Raw genomic sequence first — 12,521 nt, 5'->3', positions numbered from 1 at the left:
CGTAGGCAAAAAGGGGGATTTATTCAGCCAAGAATGTCTGAATGAAAGTAGCTACCTGCTGGACATGTGTCAGGAGCCTTGCGAGAACTACGATGAACTCGCCGGATGTGAAGTTATATGAGATGCTTCCTTAGCCTTGGAAAAGGAGCAAATAATGTGACATGCAATAGTTGTGTCGGTATAAAAGGCATGTTAGTAGCTGTGAACGGGCAAGAAAAGCATTTTATAAAACTTCCAGCACTTCTTCAAAGCGGTGGTGGTTTTAAATCATTAACTCTATCTTCGAAATTTGCAATTTGAAGTTATATTTGTAATTGCCAAGTTTTAGCTATAAAGTAACACATCTGTTAGCCAGGAAGAACGCTCCTTTCTTTATCTATCAGCACAAGGCTGAGCCATGGACTTCTAAACAGTAGAATCTGGACTGGAAACGCAGTGGACAACAGTAGACCAAACAGTTGGTACAACAGTTGGCCAACAGTGGGCCAACAGCCAAGTAACTAACCCTGTTGGCCCACTGTTGGCCAACTGTTGTACCAACTGTTTGGCCTACTGTTGTCCACTGCGTTTCCAGTCCAGATTCTACTATTTAAAGTCCATGGCTGAGCACTCACTAGTACAGCGAGCAATTGCGATTTGCTAACCATAACGGTATCGCTTCCACGTAAGCTATTACGATTATCCAATCAACTATATGTCTATCGCCATCAATTCTTGTTATAATCACCAATCGAGAAACATATCTATTAGGTGTCGCTATGTAGATATTTATTTTTTTATATACTTTATAGCGCAAAGCGAAGCCGTCAAAGCAAAGTATTGTCAGATTTCAAGCAATAAGTAGCATAACATTGTTGCTCATGATGACGTGGTTGCGACGACTTGCGACAATTATAACCATGCAATGTGACGCCATACAACACTTAATGTAAATAACCTCCTCATATCTGAGAGCTCCAACCATGTAATGATTTTTATCCAATGAGGTTAATCTAGAGACCTATTACCGAAGTTGCTTTTTACTTCATGTTCGCACAAGGGCGTTCCGACACTGTTCACTTTTTAACTTGTGGGACTTAGTCAGCCCAGTATCAAAGTCTTTTGAAAGTTTGTGAGCCCTATTTAAAGGCCCCTCTTCTTTAGAAGAAGTGGGCCTGTTCAAGTTATGACTTTGTTCTTTCTCTATATATTGATTACTTTTTCTTGGGCATTATGAACTGCAAGGTCCTTACAAATAATCGTTACAGTTCAGAGAGAGAGAGACAAAGGGAGAGATTTTTGTTTTATTTGCCTTTCTAATGCGAGTTGAGAAAACGAAACACATTTAGGCCTACATAAAAATCAAAATATAGCAATAGAAAGGCCTGGCAGCACCGAACAACCTTGCGGTTAACTAGTCAAGGTGCTGCCTGACATCAGGCTTCATACATTGCAGCGTCAGACATTTCACATTTTACGTTAGCAGAATCAATACACAGCATGATTGAACAGTAGCTTCGAAATAGAAATGAATCATACGACGTTTCGTAAGAAATTGAATCAAGACCAGCTTGCAAAACATGAGCATGGTTTGGTTTAGAATCTTTATCTTCAGACTGACAAAGCCTTGATTTGTTATTCCTGGTAGTTTCGTATACTTGTAGAATGTAGAGGGTCTTGACGCAGGGCCGGTTACCGAGATTGGCAGTGTGATGTTTTCCGCTTTTGTATAAAATTTGTATAAGTTAGTGACGTGACTGATTTTGGACTTCTAGTGATTACGCGAATAATATTACTGTGTCTGACGTCTACTTCCTTTAGTAGCGTTTTATTTGCAGTACTCCATGTAGTAATACCGTATTGAACACGACTATATACTAAACTATAATATAACATGCACAATGTTTCCTGCAATACATAGTTACGAAGACGATAAAAAACTCCAGAATATCGAGCCATCTGCAAAGACAAATGTTTAATGTGTGACGACCAGGTTAAATTTTCATCTATGGATTCCCAGATACTTCACTGTTCTCGCTTGTTCTATCACTGTTTGGTTAATGCACAACCTGAAACTAGTTTCAACAGCCTACGCTTTGGCTCTTTGTTTATTAAAACGTAGTTTGTTTCAGAGTAATTTAAGGAAAGTTTATTTCTTCGTAGCCAAGCATCAATTTTATGTAGTTCAGAATTGGTTTCAGTTTGTAAAGAATACAAGTCTTCACCACATAAAACTAGATATGTGTCGTCTGCAAAAAGCACGGTTGAAAACTTAGACATTAAAGGAGGATCGTTAATATACATTAGGAAGAGGAGAGGTCCCAATGTTGAACCTTGAGGGACTCTTTTTTTGCATGCTTGAAGCCGAATTAGACAATTTGGTATATTGGTATCGATTGGTAAGATAACGTTTCATCAGCGCAAGAGCAGTACCACGTATTCCGTAGCAGTGTTGAAGTTTAGTTATCAATATGTTATGGTCAACTGTATCAAATGCCTTTGACAAGTCAAGAAATATGCAACAGGTATAGAAATTTTGGTTCACATTGTTTAACAGATCGTCATACAGCGTGCTTATTGCCATTGCAGTATGGATGAATTTTGACAAAATCCAAATTGTTGAGCACTCAAAAAAAGGTAGAATTTTTTTAGATATGTGTAAATTCTAGTGTGCAGAAGCTTTTCAAATATTTTACTAAAAGGAGATAGCAGTGATATTGGTCGATAGTTTGTGGAATTATGAGGATCATCCTTTTCATAAACCGGAATAACCTCAGCAATTTTTAAGGCATCAGGGAATACTCAAGTAGTGACGCACAAATTAAATAGTTTACTTAGGAAGAAAGAGATCACAGGACAGGCATATTTTATAAATTTAGTTTCACAGTCAGATTTCCTTGTTGACTTTTTCTCTTTCAAATTAGAGATTAAGTTATTTATTTCATCTGGACTTGTGAGATCAAGAAAAAGAGAGTTTTTGACACTGGTTGGCGACGAAGTTATATCATGTTGGTCTTTTGATTGTTTAATTGTTTTCAACGTTCAGCAAACGAACGATTATCCTACCCCTCGGTTGGTACACAAACCTCCTTTGATGTACTGCACAAGTAAAATGACATCATCAAATACGATGAAGGGTTCGTGATCAGCTTATGCAACTTGTAAACTCCTGGCGTAAATTAAAAAGTAAAAACTTGCCCTCGTGGCGGCGTTGCATTGCTCGCATAAAACCATCAATATAATATTTGCTGGTTTTCTTCTTTTGAGGTGCGCGGTGAATAAAGAAGATTTGCAATGGCAAAACGAACCAAGAAAGTCGGGATTGTGGGAAAGTATGGAACACGATATGGAGCTTCACTAAGAAAACTTGTAAAAAGAATGGAAATATCCCAACACAAAAAATACACAGGACCCAGTGGAAAAGATGATTTGAGACGAATGGCTGTTGGAATTTGGCATTGCAAGTCACTTGACATCAAGATCGCTGGTGGAGCTTGGGTCCCTGAGACCACGACGGCCACCACTGTCAAGTATGGCATCAAGAGGTTGCGGGACCAGAAGGAATCCTAAACTGTTAATAAATGCCTTGAAATATTAAAAATAAAAAATAAAATAAAAAATATTTGCTGGTTTAATGCTAATAGAGATTGACTGGATGAATCTTTATCCTCTGACGGGAAAGCTTATTTGAGAGCAATTCTGGCAGATTCACCTACTTGTAGAGGCTTTGAACCATTAAAGCAAGCCTGGTTACCGAGATTGACAGAGGGAAGTTTCCGATTGTTGAAGTCTTGTTGCCGTGGAATTATTCCATTCACTAGGTTCCGCTGAATGGAGAGCAGTCCTTAGAATACGTTGCTCAAGCGCACACCCTGAGAGTCGAACCAGCGCCGCTTGATCTTGAAGCTTCTTAGTCACGCGCTAACCAACTGAACCATCGGGGTGGACAAACTTGACTTGACTTGCAAACCCATTTGGAATATTCAAGGGAGTGCATGAAAAGTCACAATTGGAAACGCTGCAGTGGCGATAAAAAATATGTTCAAGTTTTAAAACATAGGCAGTGATGGGAGCCAAAACGCGAGCGATAATATTTGCAAGAAATTTTTATACTGTAATTTGAGCCCAAAAGTTGAAAAGCCCAAAACAAAATGTTATGTTATAAAATAAGTTTGATAGATTTATTTTTAATAACCATCGAAACAAGCAGGCTGCGAGTTTGTTGCACACGGCTTGCGTGAGTGCAAAGGACTTTCGCTTTTTAATGTAAATCTAAATACAGAGCGTGCGTCGTTTGCGTGTATATTTCCGTCTCAAAACCAATCGTGTGTGATGGCACGTACATGCAGTATCAGAGTTTACTTGGAAGGAAACACCTTATTTGCTGAGGCTGAAAACAATCACAAACTTTGGAGTCGAACACGAAAGATTCTCAGACAACCTTCTGTCAGATTTAAATCTTTACCTGAGCTGGACTAGATAAATTGGTTGTCTGGGATTCCGTCAGGGCGCCAGCGCATTACTCAACTTTGGTAGTTTCGCTATCCGCATCGTTGTGGTATCGATAGTAGTCATGAAGACCTGCAATCATGCACTTTGCCCAGTAACCCAAAAAATTATCCACCGTGTACCATGGTCCGCTTAGGACACGGCCACGACTAAGAATACTAACGAGAAACCAGCTGCACAAAAGACAACACACCTCTAAACAATAAAAACTCCAAAGAATACGCACTATTTTTTGTTCTCAGGCCCCCTGAAAAGATTCTGGGCCCCAAAGCAATCCTGGTCCAGATTCAAAAGAACCCCTGTCAATGTGGTTGGCTGAGGATGCACAGTTGCACACAGCATTAAACGTTTGCTTTTATTTCAACTAAACCTTTACATAACTTTCGTTGCAGTCAATCACAAGCTGAACAATAACTGAAGTAGTTATGTGATTAAAAATTTAGCTCTGAACTAGGGGCAGGCACTTGGGAAAAGGAAATGTTATTGTTACCGTTTTATGTTATCGGCCTATCTCTTTCAACACCTTCTAAAAACTCTACAGCGTCATCGAACCGTAAGGTAAAATTCCTCGTTTCCTACACAAAAACAAATTTATCATTCTTATTTAGACCCACATAAAATTTCGCATATTTATCAGAAATAAAAACAAAACTGTCACATTTATTAATGATAAGCAACAGTGAAGTGAAAATTATCTAAAGCAAATTGTTTTCTTCAGTTGAAGACTTCTGCCTTTGAAGTTTTGGATCTTCAAACTGCACAGTTTCGAATTGTGACGTCATTGCCGCAACCCTGCGGACGATCGAAACCGAAAATTTAAATTTTGTCGATCAACAAGTCGTTTGCTCGCTGAATAAGAAATATACTTGAATCGTAAACAGATCTGTTCTTTCGTGTTGTCGCCGTATGAACATGAGACACTGAGGTCGGTCCTTGTAACCAGGGCCGTTGAGAAAATAATTGGGCCCGGTGGCAATGAGATTTTCGGGCCCAAAATCTAGAAAAAATACGCTATATCCAAAAATGTGCCGTGCCTTTGTCAAGTTAACCGGGCCTCTTGGAAAGATTACAAACTCTCCCCGGAGTCCAAAATTGCCTCCTGAACCGCCTACTGCTTGCACCATCCTATGTTGGGGTTACTTTCCAGACAACACTGAGATGCTGCTGAAATCATTATCGTTGATCTGAGGTATAAACCGGATAGATATGACGATTCGTATAAGGAAATATAGACGTGATGGAAAGTCAGGTTAGATTTATTTGGCCGGCATTGTTGCATAATGCATTCCATTTTGTGCCATTCTGATGGTGTGTTTGAAAGCTTTGACAGGTCACTGTGTTTGTTTTAAAACAAAAAAAAATTTACAACACTTTGTTCCAACATGCCCCTATCAATAGCAATCAAGTCGACTGCAAAAGGTAAGAAGAGATCTTTTTTATCGTTTGTATAACTAAGATTTCATTTTGTCACTGAACAACCGGCTTGTAGTATTGAAAAGCTTCTTTTGAAACTTGTACACTGTGGGAATTGCATCATGAAAAGAATTAACTGTTTGATGCAAGTGCAGTCACTCATGTAGGTATGCAGGTGCTTGTTACCGTGAAGTGGGTTTTCAAAAACGTATACGCGCTAACTTCAACGGTTTCTGTTGAATATTATCGTTTATTTCTTTGTTTAGTTTACAGGGGCGCCGGAACGGTTTTTGACTGGGGGGAGCAGGATTATGAAAAAAGGGCACTTTTGTTGCTGAAAGGCCAATTTGTTAACTTTAAAACAAAGATATACTGTAGCAATAATGCTCATCCATCAGCTCACCATCGAGTAATGATACAAGTGTCCGATATACAAAGAACAATGGCACGGGAGGGCATCATGCTATATGTTATGATGATGTAGGCTAATTACCTACTGTGATACAGATTTTTGTGTCGTTAATATTATTTTGAGGCAGAAATGAAATGTTATACTGTAATTAGGCTAAAAGCTAATAGCTGAAATTGTTATATCGTATTGGAAAATGTGCAGTAGTTGCATGACCTTAAAAGGGCATTGTTGCCCCCCTGCTCCCCCATCCACAGAAAAATGGAGGGCAGGGAGGCAGGGGGACAACAGTGGCCCCCCTGCCTTGCATCTGTCCCCCTTGCCCCCCCCCCCGCTTCCGGCGTCCCTGGTAGAACAATAAATTGATTGATTCGTTCATTAATTTTGTTATCTGGGGCCCTTTCAAACAAAAACTGTAAAAACCTTGAAGCCATTTCTGGTGGTTTTAGTCAACAAGGCAGGATTATTTTACAATATGTTTTCATCAGGGGCATAGTGAAGGATATACCTTCTAAATCCCCAGTTTTCATAAAGAATAAATGCGCGAATTAGCAATATGAAAGTCAAAAATGTAAAGCTCAAAAATTGCAAAAAACGAAACTATCTAATTATCTTACTTTATTTTCGGCATCATAACATTCAATTTAATACAAACACTCGTCCTATCCTTTTTATTTATAACTTTAATTTATAGAATTTTATGTCCTGTTGGGATTAATTTTAATTATGATCTAGAATTGTTATTACGACATAAAATTTGTTGAGCTAATTCTCATCTTTTTTACATTGCAATTTAATTAAAATATCTTAAAAGCTCTTTTACCAAAACTTGCTGAAAAATATATTGTTTCAGTATTCTGATTCCAAAACGTTTCATAGCAAAAATAAAAGAGACTTTGAAAACTATACCTTTACAATTACCTAGAATAATTCAACTGAATGTGATGACATTTCAAAAGCCAGAACAGATCGTTTTTTAATAAACTTACAGGAGTCACTATGAAAATACTTCAAGTAAGCAAGGGTTGAACGGAAATCGGGGACACGAAAATTAAAAATTGCTGCCTCATCATTCTTCGACAAAAATCTTTAATTTATGAAAAAAACAAAAACAGAAAAAACAAAAAAACAGAGCAAGTGTAGCAAAGGTAAACCAATACTTTTGAGAAGAAACATTAAATGGCTGAGAGAGCATTAAACCTCCATTCTCTCTCTCATTAGCAATAATTGCAAGAAGTCAAACGTGGTCACCTCATGTGGCGTCGCATTGTGACTTGTTGAAATTACGTTCAAATTGCGCAAACTTTACATTATAGTTTAATAGCTTTGGAAACACATAACTTGGTATTGAAAATTTTACTAAAAACCTCGGTGGCAAACGAACTGGCAACAAACTTCTTTTCCTTGTATTTTGTTCGCAAATGTAGCATTTGCAAACATCTTGCTGCATTTTGGCATCTAGTTGCTGGCAGATCGAAACAGATTTTTAGCTGTTTATGATTGAACTGATTACTTCATTCGTGTAAAAATAAATTTGTTTTTATTCATTTTAACTATTATCTACTACTACAGCAGAGTAATTTAGTGAATAACAATTTGGGTTGCAAATGTTATAAAAATTCATGGTTTTCATTGCTCGCTTGTTAATCTAAAATGTGATGCAAAGGTTCAAAACAAGCAAAGCTTGCTTACACTGCAAAATAACGTTGCACCAGCCTTACTGGTTAGTTCTATTGTTCCACCTGTTACATGCCCCTTACTACATTACAAATCTTGACAAAAATAGCTTAAATGCAAATCGAGGACGAGGTGGCTTTCAGTTGCCTGGGCAGTTTTCTATTGTGGACAACGCACGATCTGCCTTTGTGACGTCATGATTATAGGTCAAGAAAGTTACCAATCTGTAACTAAACAATAAAACTCCAACGATACGCGTTTAATTTAAGGGTTAGAACTTTGGGGTGCAATTCACAGGGGTCAATCTTCCCCCTTCCTAAGCATCTCAAGAAATTAGATTTATTTGTTGAGAAAAAAAACGTCATTTTTATCAAATTTTAGTTCTACTCGCACAAACCCACTTGTCTTGACAAGTGTCCAGGTACATTTTTGAACCTGGGGCCGGAATAGTACCAGGAGGTTGGAAACTGGCAAAAAATACTTCGTATCCTTTGGAGTCCTTTTATGATAGAACACGTTTCCATCTATTGAGGACTTATTCCTTAGGAGACAACGCCTTGCTTTCATTAAATAGCATACCTCTTTCTTTGAAAAAGTTATTGATTATGATTTATTTAATTTTCTTAAAATAATGTCGATATTTTGGGTATGTGGGGCCTGGGCCTCTTGTTAGTACGAGGCCTACACTATCTTTTCAAGCGGCCCTGATATGAATCCGTACACAACCATTACAAGTCCTTAAACAATCTTGTGGCGGGTGCATAATTGTTCAAAAGAGCAGTTACCTAAGTCATAGTACCGCAAGGCGAAGCAATAGGAATGATACGCAAAGCAAAATAGGTATTGGTGAGTTGTAGTCTACAACAGGCCCTGTACGACTCTTGTTATGACTCTGAGGCAAACTTACATTAGTACCAACACACGCTTTGATTAAAAAAAGATCAACAAAATAAAAGTATGATTCACAAAGATAAATAAAGAATTTCCTTCAAGAATAAATAAAAAGGAACCTTTGCTGCCCAGACCATAGATTCGCAGAACGAAATCGTGCACTAGTTTCGGTCGAGATGGCGCTAGTTTTTACGGTATAGTAATTTTGCGTGTATCAGCTTGTTGTTCTGAAAAGCGGCTACAAGAATGAATGTGTTTTTTCGTATTTTTGCTGTCAATACGACCGTACATCATTGTAAACACTTTATCGTTGCAGATGTGAAAATAAGATGACTAACTTTTAGCGCAATGGTCAGTTTCGGATATAGTTCAAGTAAGATATTTGTTGTTTTGCAACATTTTGCAACATCAGGAATGTTGCAATTCAACATGCATCGTGTAATTCATAACTCGTTTAGGCCTTTTAGTAAGTTTTTAAACTTCGTTCAGTGACTTGTAATAAAGTCTGTCACTAAAAGGTTTCTTCGGTAAGCTAGCCTAATCTTGTTTCATAGCCTTCTGTATGACTTTTTGTTCAAACACGGTTTCTGGAAAAGCTGTTTTCGGGAGAGCAACAGCTTTGATAACAAAAATTAAAAGTTAGCCAGGTTAGCTTACTTGCTTTAGCTACTTCTACTTGACTTTGAAACAATGTTCCGTTGCGTCGTTACAATGTGTTTGTTAATCTTGCAACAAGATTAAACTACAACCTGCAAAAAGATTAAAAGGGTTGCCATATGGCTAACCACGGCTCGGGCTAACACTTCGGCTTCTGGCTTGTGCCTATATCTTTTGTCTGGTGCATGAAAGCGTATCTTTGCAAGAAAATTGTGTTGCACTGTACAGTCAAAAACAAAAACTAAGCCAGCAAATTAGTTCTTCTTTGCATCGCCCTGCAGACATTTAATCAAGGCAATAAACATGTAATTTTCTGAATGCAAAGGCACCACACGAGAGCAGAAAATTCCAGTTTCACATTTTGCCGAGAAAGAAAAAAATGTCAAGGTATAAAAGACAATAACAATTAGATTGTTTTTAATGCCGGTCATGAACCCAAAAACGAAACTGAGCTCTCACGATCAATTGGGGAAGCTATAGGCAATAGCGCGTGAAAACATTTGTTTTAGTTGCAATGCTCCAATAAAAACTAAAAGAACATTCAATAGAATAAAGGTCAAAAGTTTAACAACAGAAACAATAGACGTGACGTAGCCTACTAGTTATGAATACAAAGACGCTTTTTAACATGCATGGCTACTTTTGTTAATCAATTTGCTTGTGTGAATACATGGATCAGCAAAGTTTTAACAAGATCTTGTTCCGCACAGCTTTGGGAACTTTTAAAAACAGTATAAAAAAGCAACAATCATCCATCTGCTTTGGAATCAGTTAGGCTGCTTGCCAAGTAGAGACATGGTCGAAGAGTGGTAAATGGTAAAGTTAACCTAAACCCCATTGAGTAATAGATATTAGAGTAATTGCGCTGTTTGCTACATCGGTTACACGGTTTCGATAATTGTAAGTTAAGGAACGTTTCAAAATGGATCTTATTTGGTGAAAACCAGGGGTGTGCAGATCACGAATCACGCTCGGCACAATTTATATGACGCTCCTGAAAGAAAAACTCTTGTTGGAATTAATTAAATACTTTTGTCTCAACCAAGAATATGAATAGTCTAATGACACTCAAGTGAAGGTACTAGGATTGATTACTTGCTCATAGTAATAAAGCGCACTGATGAGAAAATACCATGAAATGCGTACGGTATCTAATACTTTTCCTGCTGCGGCTACTTCAGAACCTACTATTACATTTTGCACTTGTTGTCAAAACTATCCTTAAACGTTTTCATGGCTTTGCATTTTTGTTATTTGAGTTTCGTTGCTGACTAAGAGGCATTCTACACGACTGAAAAAACCTCTAACTTGGGGCCTAAATTTAATTTAGGAAGTGTAGCCTAGTTGTCGCCTGTTGCCAGTGGCGCCGGCAGGGGGGGGGCAGGCGGGGCAGCTGCCCCCCCAATGTTTTGGGCATCATCTTTTTTTTCTTTTTTTTTTTATTAGTACATATCAATATTTTTTTTAAATATTTGGATCCCAACCTCAAGTAAGTCAACTCAAGTTGCAAGGGGGGTGGGGGGGAGGTAAAAGCTCTCTCTTTAAAAAAGTATGGAAAACCTTGATGACTAAATTGTACAGTAGATAAAAATATTTTCTACAGAAGCAAAGATATAGACTTTTTAAAGTTTTAACTAACACCACATTGATGTAGAAAAATATCAACCTGTTAAATTTTTGATACCTCACACTCCCATGACTTCTCCCGCGCGCATTTTGGCATTGGTTGCTTGCAGTGATCCTTTCACTTAAACAAAACGTTTTGTTTCAGCAGTTTTGAGTTGTTCGATTCTTTAGTTGTAAAGGAGACTCAATTTCTCCAATATTTATCATTTATGTTTCTTCTTTAATCTCAGCAGAGTGTAAAACTTGTAAAAGTTTTTCATCCATACGACGTCATGAATGAAATTATATCTCAAATCGGCGTAATGACGTGACATCATCTAAATATTTTACCGAATAATAAATTAACAAATTCGATCGTCAAAAGTGGTTTGGTGTTGGTGGTGGTAAATATTACGTAATGAAAAAAATGTGATAAGGTTGGAAGACATTACGTCATGTATTTTCAATACAAATATGAAGTTTAAAATTTATTCTTTTGTTCATAGTCGTAATCCACCTTCAAAGCGGTACTACAAAGAACGATTTTCGATAAGGGGGGCATTAAGAATAAGTCGACATGACTTTCAACCCTTAGAAGGTTGGGCTCCTGGAGTCTTGCTCAGTTTGGGGGGGGCTGTCAATTCTTCTTATGCTTTAGGAGTGATATCTCTGTTATGAAGAACGTGCATAGTAATGTTGTGATTAATTTTTTTTACATTATTTTACATACGGCCAATGCCCTTTACGCTGTGAAACAGTTAGGATTAACGAGACATTGGCCAAATTAATTACTTTCATCCAGCTGATGGGAAAATGTTTTACAATAGAATATGAAATATTTCAGAGGGTGTGCTGAGAAATGCCTTATATCTTTCAATTTATAACCTTCATTCGCTCAAAATTTCAGCTCAATAGAGATGAATAAAAGTTAGGAAAAGTCAAGAAATCTCGTAGTCGCAGCCTCAGTGGTTTTAGAGATACAACTGTTGATACAAAAAAGTTGAATTGGCAGCCCCCCCCCAACCTTCAAAGGGTTTGCATTGAGTCAACAGATCTATACCTTAAGGTTTACGTCAGCTCCGGAGATCAGTAAAATATAAGTTTGTCATCTTCAGTGCAACAAGACCATTGATTGATTGGTTTAATGAGGATTCGTAGTCCCATTGCTTTCATTTTGAGTGATCATACTGATTTTCAATTTATTCCTACAAGACGTTACGTAATGAAAAAATATATAACTAAGGTTGAAAGACATTACGTCATGTCTTTTCAATTCAAAATGAAGTTTAAAATTTATTCTTTTGTTCATAGTCGTAATCCTCCTTCAAAGCGGTAATACAAAGCACAATTTTCGATAAGGGGGCATCAAGAATATGTCGAC

At 37.6% G+C, this 12,521-nt stretch overlaps 1 pseudogene; it reads left to right on the top strand.

Annotated features, from left to right (window-relative positions):
- Window positions 1–3,226: 3,226 nt before the first annotated feature.
- On the top strand, window positions 3,227–3,592 carry LOC145774569 (large ribosomal subunit protein eL43 pseudogene; annotated as a pseudogene).
- Window positions 3,593–12,521: the final 8,929 nt, after the last annotated feature.

The sequence above is a fragment of the Aplidium turbinatum genome, chromosome 7, assembly GCF_918807975.1.
Source record: "Aplidium turbinatum chromosome 7, kaAplTurb1.1, whole genome shotgun sequence".
NCBI lineage: Eukaryota > Metazoa > Chordata > Ascidiacea > Aplousobranchia > Polyclinidae > Aplidium > Aplidium turbinatum.
Note: the sequence above shows the minus strand (reverse complement) of the source record. Positions and strands in the feature narration are given on the sequence as shown.